Raw genomic sequence first — 18,069 nt, forward strand, 5'->3', positions numbered from 1 at the left:
CTGCATTCCAAAGAATCAGGCAGCCACCTTCAAATGTTCTCTTGTTTGACAGGACTTTAAAAAACAGGGAGCCTCTTTTTTGTAGATAAGAGTTTGATATCTGTGTCAAGGTCACTTTTAGTAGTCTCGTCACTGCCAGTAGGATATGTGTGTAAGTGCCGATGTTATAATTTTTAAATGTTTTGTTACACCCAGTCCTGCTCCCTGAATGTAGCAAATTACACACCAGAAGGAGAACCAGAATCAATTCCTCAGTTAATTAAAACAACCATAAACTGCTCCCCGTGCTGGCTCACTAGGGCCAGCATTCAAAACTAAGACAGTCTTCATGTGGAGAACACGTAGGCTGGTGACCTTTCACTCTCACCACCTAGGAACTCCTCCTGCCCTTATGAATAAAATCATTCAGGGAGACATTTGTTTTGATGGGTCATCATTGAACTGGTGAAACTCCAGGATTGTGCTTGAACACAGAGGAGCAGCACAACACAACCCCCTTTGTTCTCCCACACACTCTGCTGAAAGTAACCCACAGCTAAGGACTCTGCATTCTTTCCAGCTTCTTAGGCAGCAGTCCACTAGTGCCCAGCTTTATGTTAGGGATTTTGCTTTTTTCAAGTCTTTCTCCAATGCTTTTTTTCTCAGAGAGAAATACCCCTCATCTGTCATCCCACTCCTTATAAGGTCACAGTTCATTTCCCACTGATGGCTTCTGAGAATTTAAAAACACGCCTTTACAGACTTTTATTGTACATGGTGTGCACTGTTGCTGAGTATGGTGATAACTGGAGAAGAGACTATATTGCCTCTAGGCAAAGGAAGCATAGGCCTGTATTTGTTGTGATACCAACATCTCTAGAGGAAGAAACAAGGGTTTCCATTGGAAGACTCGCCTGAAGCAATTTCCCTTAGCAATCAATGGAGGTAATCCTTGGATGCTTTCTGCCTGGTGAGGGCTTACACCGGGTGGTCTTTTGTGTTGCTAAATGTCAATGTAAACCAATACAGGCTGAGTTCTTTGCATACCAGGAGGGCACGAGGTAACTTGGTGACACAATCTTCACCATCTGAAATCTGGGCATGATAAAAATACGATCAAGTAATACAGCTAAAAGGCAAGTAACCTTGACTTTGGTTAAGCAAAGATGTAAAACTTTGTGGTGAACAGTTTTCCTCAAATATTAGTCTGCAATACTATGTTGATCCCATTTTGATTTGAGATCTGCACATAAACATGCAATTCCTCTCTGTAGTTGTTATTTCACATGAACTCATGAACGTGTGTCTGCATGACTTGGTTTCACACAAAGAAAAAGGGAGGGAGGGAGGGAAGGGGAAAGTGCATACAGATTTGCTTGATGTTATTGCTATACTGTGTTTTACAGTAAAAGTAGCACTGACTTGCTTGTCACTGGCTTCCTAAACTCATCGACCTTGACGGCCTGACACATGGTTGCTTCAAAGTCTGTCCCCACCATACCTAGTGCTTGGGTATGATCTCTATCTACCCTATGACTATGAAGATACATAGAAGTATAGCCAGTTGAGGGCTGTCTTTGAAGCACTCCAAAACATGCCTTGCCCTTTTAAAATGCTTTGTATATAATATTTTAACATGCTACTTGTACCACTTTAGATCTAAACCAGGGTGTCAAACTCAATTTCATTGAGGGCTGCATCAGGGTTGTGTTTGACCTTGGAGGTGAGCATGGCCAGGGTGGGTGTGGCCAGGATGGGCATGGCCAGCTCAACACCACTCATGTCAGGGCGCTCTGCCAGCGAAAATGGGCTCCTATGTTCTGTTTTCAGGTGCGACGGCTTGCTGCAACCCTCTGCAAGTGGAAATGGAGCTTGGGAGGCCTGCAGCTCTCCCTTCATGATATATTGCAACTTTGAAACTAGTGGTGGTGGGTGGGTAAAGAATTGTGATTATTATACATAACAATATGAAATCACATTTGGCAATTCTTTAGCTGATGTTGGTCTTCATAGATATTGAATCTTTCCTAGGAGTTTGGAAGTTGTAGGAAAGAGCCTGGTGACATAATGGTTAGAATGCAGTATTGCAAACAAACTCTGCCCACAACCTGCAGTTCGATCCTGACTGGCTCAGCCTTCCATCCTTTTGTGGTCGGTAAAATGAGTATTAAGATTGTTGGGGGACAATATGCTGACATTGTAAACTGCTCAGAGTGCTGTAAAGCCCTGTGAAGCGATATATAAGTGCTATTGCTATTGTTATAACCTGCATTTCTAAAAGCTGCCTCCTCAGTTTATGCTTGGGGGCAGGGAAACTGGGGCTGATTCCTGTCTCTAAAACATGTTTCTCTCTTTCTTATTTAGGGAAATATAATCTTCTGCCTTTTAAAATATTCCTCAAAGTATTTCATTCTTCCGGCAGGGGGGGGGAGGGGGTTTCCCACAATTCTGTATGTAAAGTTTGTTTGTTAAACATCATAGAGCTTTGTGAAATTCAGAAGTATTCAAGCATTGTGAATCATATTAGAACATTATGGAAGTACTGATTGCTAGTTCTACCATTTCATATGTTACTACTGTACTTGGAAAGCTTCTGAAACTCTTCTGAGTTGCTGTTCTTCATTTTCTATGTGCATTTCTTGAAGAATAGCCATGTTTATGTTACTATTCAGAAATGTTTGGAAACATATTGGTTCTTGGATCTGCTGAACCCTGATTTGGCAAATTCAAATGATATCCCCAATCTCTCTTGTCATTTGGGTCTAAAAAGGTCCATTATTTTGTTTATTTTCATTTTTGTTGCCATGTATCTTGAAACCCAGGAAAGTCTACAGAGTAATCTGGCTGCCAACAGTTGCTAGTTCATTTAGTTCATGCTATTGCGTTATCCAGGGTACACCACGAGCAACCTAGAAACTAAGGAAAAATTTCCAACATTGAGAAAAAATCAGTGGAATGGCTTGCCTTCAGAAGTTATGGGTGGTCCATCATTGGAGGTTTTTGAGTAGAGACTAGACAACTAGTTGTCTGGAATAGTATAAGATCTGCTTGAACAGGGGTTGGACTAGAAAACCTCCAAGGACCCTTTCAATGTTATTCTGCTATTCTGAAATATCAGAAAGTAATTTGCTTCAAAGTGTGCTCCTATGCAATTCTTTTGCTGAACACTAGAGACCAGACTTGTGCAACATGGTTCTTTTTAACTTAAGTTCTCATTACTATTAACCTTTCTTTTTTCCTCTTATCTTTTCCAGTAATGGAAAAACTTACCTTGGAATATTAGCGCACAGATCACAGCTGGAAAAAGCAAAGCCAGCATAAATGTTTTTTACATCTCTAAAACATAATTCAAACAACGTGTATCTTATTTCTTCTGGATAGGTACAGGTCACAGATAAGGTTAGCTTTTGATTTTCACAGAAATCTTCAGCCACAATGTTCAATAAAAATCACAAAAGTTAAGTGAACATAGTGAAAGAACCGATACATTGTTTTGGTAGCAAGCAGAACAGAATCTTTATTTGCAAAATGTTAGCGTTGTAAAAGGGAAATCACAAGTCTTTAATACAGCTGAAATTTCTTTAGCACTTACCAAATGAAATGAAGAAGTGTCATGAAACTTAATTGGATTAGATCTTGGGTTTTTTAATGTGTCTAAATAAAGAAATAAAAACATCAACTTTGATTAACACCTCTCAGTTTCATATCAAGACTATTACAAGCATCCTGTCATAAGCCAGCTGCCTACTTTTTCTAACATTCGTTGCCCTCTTTTTCCTCTCTTAAGAACAGGTCTGTTTTGCTCACAACTGCTTTTTATTGGCCTATGCTGCTATAGCTGCTTTTAGATGTAGCTTTAAGTTTGAATTCAGAATAATAGGTATGTAATTTTATGTATGACAGGGCTATCAATATACATAATAATACAATAATAATAAGCTGAATGAGTTTGGGCCAGTCACTGTTTCTCAGACCAATTGACTCCACAAGGTTGTTGTGGGGAAAATAGGATGAAGAAGTATTAGGTGTGTTCACCACTTTATTACTTATAAAGCAGGGGTGTCCAAACTTGGGAACTTTAAGAACTTTAAGACTTGTGGACTTCAACTCCCAGAATTCCCCAGCCAACCATGCTGGCTGGGGAATTCTGTGAGTTGAAGTCCACAAGTCTTAAAGTTCCCAAGTTTGGACACCCCTGTTATGAAGTAATAAAGGCAGGAGATAAAACAAACAAACAGTACTAATGAAATCTTTATTCCAAGAAATTTTAAGATTCCTTCTATAGTCAAGATTGCTGCTGCTCTTGTTTAGCACTATGCTCCTGTGTTTCCAGAATATCGTGAGTTTGGGAATTTTTCCAATTTGAAAAATTAATTTTCGGATCTAAAGGAAGGCACTGCTAAAGGCAGACTTGCAGCATTTCTGTCAGACTTGCCCCTATCTAATCTCCTAGGAAAGTAATTCTCCATTGATTGAAACCAAAAGGCACTTTTGTTAAGAGATGTTGATTGCAATTAAGTCAAGCGTAATCTAAAATTCCTGTGACTAATACAGAACTAAATCCCTGGTTTCCCCTAGCCCTCTCCCCATGATCCACCTGTGTGTAGCCAATCCAGTACTGCTGAGATGTTATGGGATACGCTAAGGTATTTGGGCTGGTGAAATTCTATTCTCAGGGCAAACAGCCTTGAAAATGCAGTGCACCAACATGGATCCCAAACTACTCTGTTCTTCAATTATCACTTCCTCCCCTCCTAATATCCTATTATAAAGGTACACAGCTTTACAGCATTTGTTTTCCTACCCCTTTCCTGATTGATGATGTTAGACCGGCGAGAAGCAACAGATGAGAGGCGCGAGTGAGTTTAACCACTTTTTATTGCAAGAGTGACTGCGCACAGCCGGCTGGGCTGCTGGAGCTCGCCTTTTAAGGAGCTCTAGCAGACCAGCCGCCAAATGTCAGTAGTTTAAACTTCCCGGGGTTTGGGCAACCAATCCCCGGTGAGCATGTGAAAACATGTAAATTTAACAATGTATGTCCGTAGGTAATACCCCTCCCCTCCTAGAATGAACAATGTCCAATCCCCAGCCTATATAGGTGTAGTAGTCTTTCAGATAGGCAGGGCGCGCCGGTCCCCTCTTTGACCTGCGCAGATCACTTGTCCCTGGGAGCTCAGCCGGTGCGGTCGAGCCTGGTGTTCCTCCGGCTGCCTGGGAAGGAAACTTCTGGAGCTCCTCGGCCCTTGAGTCGAGCTCTGTCCTGGTTCCTTTGACTCCTGAGATGCCATTTCTTCACGGGATGGCTTTGGACACAGCTATGTGTTCGCGGCTCAGGTTGGATGGTCGTCCCTCGATCTCTTGGCTTCGTGGGGCCGGTACCTGCCCATCTGTTTCCCAGCTGGCAGTTGAGCATGCTCTGCGGGGTGGAGACCTGGGGTTCTCCGGGAGTTGTTCTGAGCTGGCGGGTGTGGTCCAATTGCCCTGGTTCCGCAGTTTAACTTCCCCAAGGCGGTGTCGGAGCTGGTCAATGTGCCTCCTCCAGATTCATCCATCCTCTAGCTCTACTCGGTATGACTTTGGCCCATGATGGCCACAATTCGGCCTGCCAGCCAAGTCGGGTACGCGGAGTAGTTGTGGGCAAGTACCTGGTCATTTATGTTGAACTCCCGGGTTGGTCGAGTGGAATCCAGGAGGTTCTCTGGAAGGTAGTCCGGGTGGTACCGGTTGAATCTGGACCTCAGTCTTCTCCCCATCAACAGTTCTGCTGGGCTTTTGTTGGTGGTCGCATGGGGGGTAATGTGTTTGGTGAAAAGAAATTGGTTGACCTTTTCCTGCCAGCTTCCTGGTCCCATTTGGGTGAGGGTTTCTTTTGTGAGCCTCACCATTCGCTCAGCCTGTCCATTGCTCGCTGGATTGAATGGAGCAAAGAGAACATGCTGGATCCCTTGCTCTGTGAGGAATGCCTCCATCTTGGCAGTCAGTTGTGGGCTCTTGTCAGAGACCAGGGTGTCGGGTAGGCCGTGGGTTGTGAAAAGTTTCCTGAGAGCTCTGATGGTGGCTTCTGCTGTGGTTGATTGCATTATAATGACTTCCAGCCCTTTGGAGTAAGCATCCACCACGATCAGGAACATCTGCCCTTCCACTGGTCCTGCAAAGGTGATGTGGACGCATGACCACAGTCCCTTGGCTGCTTCCCACTCTCGCACAGTTGCCCGGGGTGGGGCTGGTTGTGTCTCCTGGCAGGGTCTGCAAGTGTCTACCCACTTCGTGATGTCCTTATCCATATTGGGCCACCAGATGTAGCTCCGGGCTAGTGCCTTCATCCGTACTATCCTCAGGTGACCCTCATGGAGGGCTTCAATGGCTCGCTTCTGCAGCCTCTGGGGTACGATGACTCTCTCCCTCCACAGCTAGCAATCCTTGATAGTTGATAGTTCTGCTTGCTTACTCTGGTAGCTCTGGAACTCGGCAATGTCCCTGGCAGTGACCGGGCTGGCTGGGTTGACATTGATTAGCAGTACCATGGGGTGGGGTCTTCCACCAGCTCCGATAATGGGCAACGGCTGAGTGTATCGGCATGGCTGATGTCCTTCCCTGGGCGGTGGATCAGCTCATAGTCATACGCCATGAGGAAAATGGCCCATCTGGTCATCCTTGGGGACATGTATGGTGGGGTTTGTTGGTTCCCAGCGAGGAGCCCCAGCAGTGGCTTATGGTCCATGACCAGTTCAAATGTCTGCCATACACAGACAGACATGGAATCTCTTAATCCCTGCGACTGCAGCCAAGGGTTCCTTGTCGATCTGGGTGTAGTTGCGTTCAGCCGGGGACAAGGTCTTGGAGTAATAGGCTATGGGAGCCTCTGATCCATCCAGTAGGTGATGGCTGAGGACCACTCCAACTCCAAAGGGGGAGGTGTCACAGGTGATCCGAAACGGCGAAGTATGGTTGAACTGGATGAGCACGCTTTTGGAAGATAGGAGCTCTTTTACCACTGTGGAGGCCCAGTCTTCCTTCTGTCCCCAGGTCCACGGCGCTGTCTTTCCCAGGAGCTTGTGCAGTGGCTCAGCAATGGTGGCATTCTGTTGTAAAAAAAATACTATAAAAGTTCAATAGTCCTAAGAAGACTTGGAGCTCTGTCTTGTTCCTTGGGGTGGGGGCATTTCTAATTGCTTTTACTTTGCTGTCAGTGGGGTGGATGCCAGACCCGTCTATGAGGTACCCCAGGAACTCTTATCTGCCTCACACTGATTTTACATTTCTTTGGGTTCACTTTAAGTCCCTTCTCCTTGAACCTCCCCAAAGTCTCATGCACAAGTTCCATCAGCTGCTCTATGGAATCCCCTGAGATGAATACATCGTCAAAGTATGGTACCACCCTGGGATTTCTTGCAGTAGCCACTCCATTAAATACTGAAACAGTCCTCGGGCTATGCTGACTCCAAACTGCAGTCTGGTGCATTTGAAACCCCCCTGTGGGTCACAATCGTCTGTACTTCTGCGGTGGCTTCATCCACAAGCAATTGTTGGTATGCCTGGGCCAGGTTCAGTTTGGTGAATATTTTCCCGCTTCCTAGGGAATGCCACAGATATTGCACAAGTGGCACCGGGTACGCACTTTGTTGTAAGGCCTTATTCAGCATACACTTGTAATCTGCACAGAGGTGGACGGAACCATCTGGCTTCAGGAGAATGACTATTGGGGTTTCCCATACCGCATGGTCAGTCGGCACAAGGATTCCTTGGGCAATTAGTTTGTCCAATTGCTCATCCACCTTGGGCCATAGAGCAAAGGGGACCCTTCGGGATTTGAGCCTGATGGGAGTTACATGGGAATCTAGGCTAAATGAAATGGGTTTCCCCGTATATTTACCTAGGCCCCCATGGAAGATGTCCGTGAACTCTGCCAGTAGCCAATCCAGGTCGTGGGTTGAAATTCGATGCAGGCCAGTGATGTCTAGCCCCAGGGGCTTGAACCATTCCACACCCAGTAGGGACGGTCAGTGGCTGGCGATGACCATGAGGGGTAGACGGCCCTGGAATTCGTGGAACACAACCTCGACCTCCATTCTCCCTAGGACTTGGATCTGGTTTCCCTGGTAGTCATTGAGCTGGACATTTGGTGGTTTGAGGAGCTTCTTGCTCGCTGTCAGGTTCAATTTCTTAATGGTCTGCTAAGACACAATCGTAAAATATGATCCTGTGTCCAGCTCCATCTTGCATGGTCCCCCTTCAATGGTCATAGTGGCATGGAACTTTTCTCCTTCGTAGGTATCTGAGTGGTCCACAGTGGTGTGATGGATCTCCCTCTGGGCTTGGTACTGTTCCTCTCTCCGCCTATTCCGTTGTTGTCCGGGTCATGGATTTTGTCTCCTCTGCGGAGCCATGGGTCTTAGATGGGATGGGACGGGATGGGATGCTCTGTACACCTTGGCAATTTGGCCTTTCCACTGGTATCTGCGGCATGTGACTTCCTGGAAATGGCACGCCGCTCTTGAATGGAATCCCATGCAGTCTGGGCAACGTGGCTGCCTGCCCTCTATGTCCCTTGTGCTTTGTCTCCTCTCTGGGTAAATGTAGTAGATAGCGTCGGTATCGTCCCCTTCATCGTTGTACTCCGGAACTTCGGATGCCCAGTCGGGTTCCCTGAATGTTTGGTGTACCCCACTGGTTTTCCTTATGTGTGCTGCCAGGTTATTTGATGACTCAGCTGCCCGGGTTTCCTCGACCACATCCTTGAATGAGACTCCCCTTCTGATTAGCAGTTTCTTTTGCAAGGAAAGGTCTCTCATTCCTAGAATGATCCGGTCCTTCATCATTTCTTCTGGGTTGATGAATTCGCAACGGGTCACAATTTCTCAGAGGCTGGCCACGAAATCATTCACCGTCTCTCCTTCCCATTGGCACCGGTGGTAAAACTCATTCCGGCTCACCATGGGGGCGGCGGATGGCATGTAGTGGTGTTCCAGGGCACGCTGTAGGGTTGACCCTGCAATGGTCTCTACGTCTGCTGGGGCAATCAACATCTGTGCCATCTTATAGATTTTTGTTCCACAGTAAGTTAGGAATAATGCCTGCTTCCTATTATTCGGCTGGTTCTGGTAGTCGTTGGCTTCCAGGAACATCTGGAATTGCCCCATGTATGTGTGTCAGTCCTCCGTCTGCAGGTCGAAGATGACTGGTGCAGGGGATGCTTGTGATACCATCTCATGCTGTGGTGCAGGGTCTTGGTCCTTGTGCGAAATGGCTGCTTGTCCAACGAGAGTTCTCAGGGCCCTTTGTCCTTCATTGCCAGTGTTAGATTGGCGAGAAGCAGCAGGCGCGAGGTGCGAGTGAGTTTCAGCACTTTTTATTGCAAGAGTAAGTGACTGCGCTCTGCCGCCTGGGCTGCTGGAGCTCGCCTTTTAAGGAGCTCTGGCAGACCAGCTGGCCAATTACAGTAGTTTAAACTTCCCAGGGTTTGGGCAACCAATCCCTGGTGAGCATGTAAAACATGTAAATTTAACAACGTCCGTCAGTACATAACATATGACATTCATTTCCTGAATGCTGGCAAGGTGCCAAGCTGAAGCTGGTGGATCTGATATGCTTTCCTCCCCTCCTGAGTCAAGGACATTAGTCCTGCAAAACAAATGGAAAGCCAAAACAAAGAGAGAGAAACAAGGTACCTATACAGTCAGAATAGGCTCTATTTTGGTTGATCAAGATACTGGTTATAAATGTTTTTTAGACGTTTTGTGGTTTTAATGTGGTCCACCCATTCAGCTTCTGAAGGAAGAAAATCTTTCCACGCCACTAGATACTGGAGCTTTCCTCAGTGCTTGCAAGGGTCTAAAATGTTCTTAATTTTGAAATGTTGTCCCCCCTCAATCATGAGACGCTTGAGAAGTGGCGGCAGCATTGGGAATAGAAGGGACTGAATTTCAGATTTCAGCAGACTATAATGGAAAATCAGGTGAATGCACCTTTTAAAGTCTTTGGTTTGTTTTTTGTCTTCGTGTTTTTAATAAGTTTCTTTCGCCTCCTCCAATGATGTTCTTACAACTAGCCAGAAGTTCTGTAGTTGGGCAACCCAGTCTTTTAAAGATGAAACAGGGAAGGTGGCCAGGGACAGTTCACGCATGGGCACAAAGTCCTGTCCTATAGCAGCTTTGAAAGGGGTAAACTCAGTGCTGCTATGTACAGAGTTAGTATGGGAGGAGCAGGGACGTGCGGTCAGGGGAGGCGGGGGAGGCAGAGCCTCACCACTCTCATCATGAAAATAAAAAAAAGGGAAAAGGCGCTGAGGAGCCTTCTGCACACGTGGTCCGGGAATGTGTGCAGGAGGCTCCTCTAGCCTCAGCCTCCCTCCTGCGCATGTGGTCCCATTCCCCACCTTCCTGAGTGAACATGAAGGGGACCGCGGAGCGTGAGCCGTGGTCCCGTGGAGCGCGCTCTGTGGTCCCCTTCATGTTGACTCAGGAGTCAGGAAGGAGGGGAATGGGACCACGTGTGCAGGAGGCTGAGGCAGCTTAAGCCTCCTGCACACGTGGTCCCATTCCCTGCCTTCCTGAGTCAACATGAAGGGGACTGCGGCTCGCGCTGATGACGTCACCAGCCTCACCAGCCATAAACCTCACCGCACGTCACTGGGGAGGAGGTGTGTCCAATTGGCTTGTTGGTAAATTATGTAACATCTCAGATATTGTTCTAGAACCCTATTCTCATGTTCATACCTCCATTGTTTCAGGATAGTGATTGGAACTGAGCCCTGGAACATTCCAAAAATGTTTAGGAACTGCTGCCAGAATTTTGATTTGAATTTCACTCTGCGGTCAGAAATTATTTGTTGCAGAGTAGTGTGTAGCCTACAGACATGGTGGATTAACAGCTGAGGCAAAGTAAGGGCAGAAGAAATCTTTTGGCAAAGCACAAAATGCACTAGTTTAGAGAACAAATCAGCAATCAGCCAGATTACCGTGTTGCCTGAGCTTCTGGTAGCTCTACTATGAAGTCCATAGAAATTTCCTTCTAGGGAGCATTGGTTGGAGGACTCCTGGTGTCTTCTCTGTTCCTTTGTCATTGCTTTGTTTATTGCTCTATTATTTTAATTCTGTTTGTGCTCCTTTCTTTTTCTTCCTTTTTATTATTGTAAGCCATGTGGAGTAGTAACCTATTTCATGCAGTGAAATAGGCGGAAAATACATTTATCAAATAAATATTTACAACCCATTTTCAAAGTTCTGACAACAACAACACATCCACATGCTGCATTTTTGGGTGCTTGACAACCAGCTTGCATTCACATGACCACGATGTTCAGGGTGTTTTGCTTGTTTCTGGTGATTTCTTCGGGTTTTCAGCCAAAAACATCCATTGGAGAAAACAGATTTGTTTGTTTGTGTTCACAATTGTGAGCTGTGGCATTCACTTAATCACTTCTGCAAAACAAGTTGCACATTGGTCGCTATTACGTGGTGACCTGCCATGACATATAACCATAATTCCATGCTCAATTATGGTCATAAGCTAAGAACTATCTGTACAGACTGGTTTTCCTCACCCATCTACAAGCACATTTGGGAAGAGGCACTGGCTGGGGGTCGGTAGGCCAATTTTTCTGTCCCACTGATGGTTTGTTTATGCCATCTTTCTTCATTCTCCCTAGTTCTAGGGAGGTACATCAAGCAGGTACATCAAATAAATTAAGACACAAATTAATGAAGGTTTCAAACTATAGAACTTACTGTATTATGAAACAGCTAAATATTAAATATTAAGACCAAAATGTTCTTCTGTTAGGTTTTTAAAAGCCATACTTCAGGACTGAATATAGTTTTGAACATGTTTGCAGAAATGCAGAGGCGGCATCAAAATAAAAAAAAATATTTGCCCAAGTTCAGTGCCTCAGCACCCTTAGGTACTTCTGAAAGGCATGTATGGTCCCATCTCTGAATCTGAATGGATTTGATCCTGTGAATCTGTGCTGCCCTTTGCATGGGTCACATAACCTCTCCCTTCAACAGGTATTAAATAATGCTCTGAGATTACTAGAAAATTCTTTTCTGTTGCTTTTTGATAGGTTTTAAGTTGTCGTAAATGTCCTAGATGAAGCAGCAATTAAATTATTTGCTCTTGGACAATGCTACAATCTGAGACTTTCTCATCATTTTATATTTTGGATAAAAGAATCAAAGTAAATGATGACTGACTGATTGAAAATAATGACTGGATAGAAAGTTTGGTTAAACTTATTGACAAATCAAGTTTCCTTATTAAGAGCCAATTACTGTGTTGCCTACATTCTATGAATGACATACTCTGAAAACTATTTTTTTTTATTTCAAGGGGAATAAGTAATCCTAACTAATTGATTATTTTTATTTATTTCAGTTCCTATACAGAATTTAAAATGATAAATGGTATTTATGCAAGTGGTTTAGTATTGTAGAAAGTTAGAACCCACCCCACTCCTAGAGAAATGAAATATTTTGGAAAATATTAAAAAGGCAGAATATTTCCCCTAAAAAGAGAAGTAAAAACTCAAGAGAGGCAGAAACCCAGCTGCCCCCACCTTTGTGAATAGACTATTAAGGCCTGAGCCAGTCTATTCTACATAACAAAGACCCCCCTTCAGCTCCAGGATGATGGGATTAAGGCATGGGCCTCAGGACATTATAGTATTAGCCAGGGGTGAAATTCAGCAGGTTCTGACAGGTTCTATAGAACCGGTAGCAGAAATTTTGAGTAGTTCAGAGAACCTGAAAATACCACCTCTGGCTGGCCCCAGAGTTGGGAGGGAATGTGGATTTTGCAGTATCCTTCTCTTGCCACGCCCACCAAGCCATGCCCACAGAATAGGTGGTAAAAGTTTTTGAATTTCACCACTGGTGTTAGCCTTTTGCCCATCTCACCACATGGCATCTGGGAAGATTACATTATCACCCAGCAAGTCAAGCAGGCCTGGGAGACAGCCTACAGTTGCCCCTGCATGGTCCCTTGGGAGTCTGACAACCAGTTAGAATACAAGCTCAAGTTCAAAGCCCAGAGAGGGCATAAAACCAGGGACTTTCAGCATCTCTGCCATTTTGTGCTCAGGAGCTCAAGCCATGTGATCCTGTCCACCATTAAACCATCTTTCCATGTTTCCAGTGTCTTTTTCCCCACTTGGAACTGAAGCCAGAAGGACATTTCTTCCAACAGTATCATAGAATCAGAGCTGGAAGGCATCATGAATATCATCCAACATAACTCTCTTCATAATGCGGGCTCTTTAGTAGATTGCCATTATAGGATCCCTAACAGACGGAGAGCCAGGATTGCTGTTTCTTTGCAACTCATGGTTATTAAGCCAGCACTGAAGCAATTCAGGTACTACTGATTATCACTCTTAGGATAAAAACTGTGCATTGTTAAAGCTTAATTTCTGCATTTGCTTCTTAGAGAAGCTACAAATTGGAAAGTGATAGCTACTCTGTATATGGAAGTGTGTAAATTTCTAATCCTGAAATATACCATAGTATATTTACATATTTCCAGTACACTCCCTAGACTACTGTAAAGCATTTTTAATTTCATTTATTTTTGTTTTTAATATTTTAATATTTATAGGAGCTTGGGGTTATGCCCAAACTTCCTACAGTACTGTAATTCCAACAATGATATAAAATAGACACTAGCTTGTATTATTGGCCAATTTTTTTTTAATGTCCAGGCCCTCCTAATCTAAATCCAGAGTCCTTATCCTGATTTCATTCTTCAAATTCACCTTTGGTGAAAGAAAGAGGGACTTCTCACAGTATCATAATACCCAAGAAAAGCAAGGCAGTTAAGTGCAATTGAATAACTCTCATATAGCTAATTTTTTATCTTGCTCAATGAGCAACAGGGTATTTAAAAATATGTTAGGTAATAGGATTACACCATGGTGATAATCCTCAAGGCTTTAATTTTCCCAAGAGCACAAGAAAAGTATGTGAAAAAAGTTCTACAGCTGCTCCTTTCCCTATCCAGGAGAAACTGCGTGCAAACCCCTACAGTTTTCAAACATTTCAGCCTTAACACTTGACCCTCCAAGCACTTGCCTAGCATGGTAATGGTTAAAACTGAGAGGCCCATCTATTCTGAGTCTTCATATATGTTCATATATTAGTAAGGAATTGTCCACAGTTGCTGCGAAGAAGGATTTAGAGCAGAGGCAAACACAGTTTAATGAAACAATGCATTAGTAGCTTCTACATAATTAGCAATATTAAGGTGACCAACTGTCCTCCTTTAGGGAGGACAGTCCTTCTTTTGTAAGTTCTGTCCTCCCTCGAAAAGTGTCCTCCTACATGTCCTCCTTTTTGATATTTGAAGGCTAATCTGTTGCGCGTTATGTGACGTATTTTATTAAACAGTTTTTAATGGTGTTTTTTTTACTTCATCGCAAGTATATTGAATAGATATTGAATCTTGTGTTGAATTTTTATCTAAAGAAATGCTAGACATTAAAATAGACGACAATTGTCTCTTTGAAGAAATTAGAAGGCTGAATGTATATTTAAATTCTGAAAAATTAATACAATGGGAAAATCAAAACGCTGAAATTGATAAAAGATGGGTGGATATTTTCAGCCATTTCAAAAATGAACATATTCCATGTGAACATTTATTTATACTTGTTCAATTTACGTTGTGCTGCCCTGGAACTAATGCAGCAGTTGAAAGAGTTTTTTTCAATTGCCAATGATTTTTGGACAAGTGAGAAATCGAGATTGAATGTTGATACTCTAGCTGCAGCACTTGCTGTAAAATTCAATATGAAGGATATTTCTTGTTCAGATATTTCCAATATATTGTTAGAAGATGACACATTGACAAAAAATATTAATTCAATGGAAAAGTACTCATTTAAATAATAATTAACAGGCATGTAAGCATAATTACAATATAAAATGTTGCAAATGTTTTTATTATGCATATATCATATTTTAGTGTATTATTGTTGCAATGAATAAAATATTTCTTTTATTTACGATATATTTTTTCCAATTTATTTGTCCTCCTTTTCATTGTAAGAAAGTTGGTCACCTTAGCATTTTGGACAATAGAACGTGTTTTGTCCTCCTTTTCATTGTAAAAAAGTTGGTCACTTAGCAATATTCTCCATATTTCACTTTTGCAGTTGTGGATTATTAACATTTTCTCATAGCCAAAAGAGTCATGATTGTTCAGTTAGCTAATCTCCAAGATCCTCTGCTATTACTAAGTAAACAATGATGTCATGGAAATCAGAACTCCCTGCCATTATCAAGGTCTTTAAACCACCACAAAGTATATATCTGGTTGATTAACCCTGCAGCTGGAAGAGATTTAAGCTTCATAAACTTTTTACATCATTGTATTTTTCTTTATTCCCAAGGCACCTATTTATTGCAGAAAATCCTTCTGTGTATTAATGACAACAGATTTCATAATTAGAATATATGTATGATTTTGGTAAACAGGATATCCAGACTGTTTTATTTTTCAAGGCCCATCTTATTTCAAAACACATTTGAAGCTGGGAGAATAGCTGCTAATATATTTCTTCCACTAATGGCAAAAATAGGATCATTAGCATCATGTGACATATCATGACTTTTCCCCCCCTTCATTAAACTGGGCATGGGCATAGCCAGCACCTGATGCATCCGGCCCACGAGTTTGACAGCCCTGACTTAGGGGTTGCAAAACCTAGATGGCCATTAAAGTGATATAGAAAACAAAAACTCTTTGCAGTCTCTAGTAGCTCCCTAGATTTTTGCTGCCTAATAATTTGATATGTTAGAATTCACAAGCACAGTTACTCAGGCTCTGCATTCAGGAACCAGTTAAGGTGGAAACCGCAAGGACATGATAGCGGTAGATAAATTACAAGTATTCCTCAAATTATGCCTAGTTACTTATTCAAAATTACAATGAACTCAAAATAAGATATTTATAACCTGGATTCAGAGGTTTGGACTGGCTCTCCTGAACAGTAGTAACTCTTATGAGCAGTTCGGAGAACCAGCAAATCACACAACTGACTGGCCCCGCCCCTCCCAACCCCTGCCACTCACTCCCACTCCTTTTTGTGCCTCACCTGCCTTGGGCCTAGAGTAACTCCCATGGCATAGCTGCTGATGCTCTCTGGGCTAGTCCCTCGCTTACCTCGACCACATGAACAAGCTGATTTCTTTCTTCGCTCACTCGCCCAGCTTTCTCCCATTTGGCCACTTTTCATCTGGCCTGAGATGGCAGGGGAGGGGGGAAACAGCGAGGTACAGCCGGCTTTCAGACTCACCTCCGAGAGTCACTTGCCCGCTGCCTAGAAGCAGCAAGTCACCCCAGATGCGAGACCCGAGGTGGAGGGGAGGGTGAGCGGGCGGTAACTGACAGCCAGGCCCAAAAGAGGCCAAGCCTTGCCATGTTGTCCCCAAGCCAGCCCTTTGAGCGAACGGGTAGTTCCAGAGCAGATCTCTCCCCTGTGGTATGCCGCTTTTCCCATTTAATGTTGGAGTTGCCCGGTTGAGAGCAGCCCACCACATCCAGGCTTGGCAGAACCCCCCACCCCACCCTGAGCAGCAATCCTGCCACCGTGTGAGCCAGCCAATCTAGCCTGAGTCCATTGGGCACTCCTGGCCAGTCCCCCCGGGACCGTGAGTGAAGGAACGATTGCTCTTTGCCAGTTGGCATGACCATCTGGTCAGGTTGTGTGAGTGCCTGGCCTCCCAGGCCTCTGGAATGGCAGCAGAAGCACACTCCCCTTATCCCAGAAACACTATAAAGCCTCCGTGGCCTCATGTTGTGCTACCCGGCTGCCTCGGGAGCAGGCCGAAACATGTCTTGCTTTGCTCTCCCACCTCTGCTCTTGCAAATTTCATTGCCTTTTATCTTGCCGCACAGCCCTCCTGATCTTTGACATAGCAGTAGCTCTGTAAAAGAGAAAGAAGGAAGACAAAGGGAACCGGGAAGAGAAAAGGCAGCAGAGGCAGGAGAGCAAAGCAAGAAAGTAAACCTTCGGCCTGCCCTCTTTACTCCTCCTCGCTTCCGAGACAGCCGTCTCGAATGGCAGTGGCAGCACACATGGCTGCCTTTCCTCTTGCCATGCGAGCTTTGATTCGCAGCTCCTTAAAAGTAATGGTGCTGTGGTGGCGAGGGGGGGCACAGGTGAGCCAAAGCAGTGGTAGTGATGGCTGAAGCCTTAGTACGCAGAAGTGAAGCACAACTTGCCTTTGCACTGCCATTCTGGTACATTTGTGCTAGCTGGTGGAGTCCAAGGCAGCACTTAATTCCCGCCGCTTTAGCTCAGAGCTTGAAGCCATGACTGGGGTCAATACTAGCTTTGCTGTGCATCGCAACTGGGAATCTCAAATAAAGCTGAGAATGAATGCTTGTGTTCTAGGCAATCCGGGTGCTGGATAGGCTGCCCTCCCCCCTGCAATGTTCAGTGCTAGAAGTCCAGATGATGGGATGTGATCTTTCAGGCACTTAACTTGGTCACCAATTAGCTCCAGTCTCTCCCTCTGCCTCAGCGAGTGGCACACAAAACTTTGGCTACGCTGTTCGAGAGACAGAGTTTGCATGGGCATGATCTAGCACCTGGGCTACAACACAAAAATTCCCTCAGCATCCTTCTTTCTGAGAGATCTGATTGACTCCCCTCTGGCTTCTCCACTTCTCCTCTCACCCCATTAGCCAGACTGCCAGCAGTAGGAGGTGATTGGGTGGGCTTTATTGTTTTCCAGGCATTTCCCACCCAAACGGCATGCCGCATTTGCAATGGGGGAAGTTGTTTGGGGAAGGCTGCAAGGGAATGAGGGGTGGTGGCAGAGGAGCCACTTTCAAGCCATTGATTTTGTGGGGTGGAGAGTCTAGTTATGCAGGCAGAGGCACGCTTCCCTTTTCAGTAGCCCGATGTAGGGAAAATATTTTTTTAAAAAAAACATTTTTAACTTTCGTGTCCTGGATGGGCCCACCCACTCCACCCATAAGTGTGTATCTGCCAGCAGCATATGGTTTGCACAAATGAGAGGCTTTGCCTACCCTGGATAGTAGAACCACATCACTCATTAGTGCTAAGAGGCTGAAGAGAAGGCATTGTGT

General features: G+C 44.3%; 1 protein-coding gene across 1 annotated transcript in view; it reads left to right on the plus strand.

Moving 5' to 3' along the window:
- The first annotated feature begins 804 nt into the window (after nucleotides 1-804).
- Nucleotides 805-18,069, plus strand: part of SULT1B1 (sulfotransferase family 1B member 1) — a 50,274-nt gene continuing 33,009 nt past the window's right edge. The window contains exon 1 of the mRNA XM_081971037.1: nucleotides 805-924. The gene's annotated coding sequence lies outside the window, so the exon portion shown is untranslated. The remainder of the gene's footprint in view (nucleotides 925-18,069) is intronic.

Source organism: Natrix helvetica, assembly GCF_964273705.1.
Source record: "Natrix helvetica genome assembly, chromosome: Z".
NCBI lineage: Eukaryota > Metazoa > Chordata > Lepidosauria > Squamata > Natricidae > Natrix > Natrix helvetica.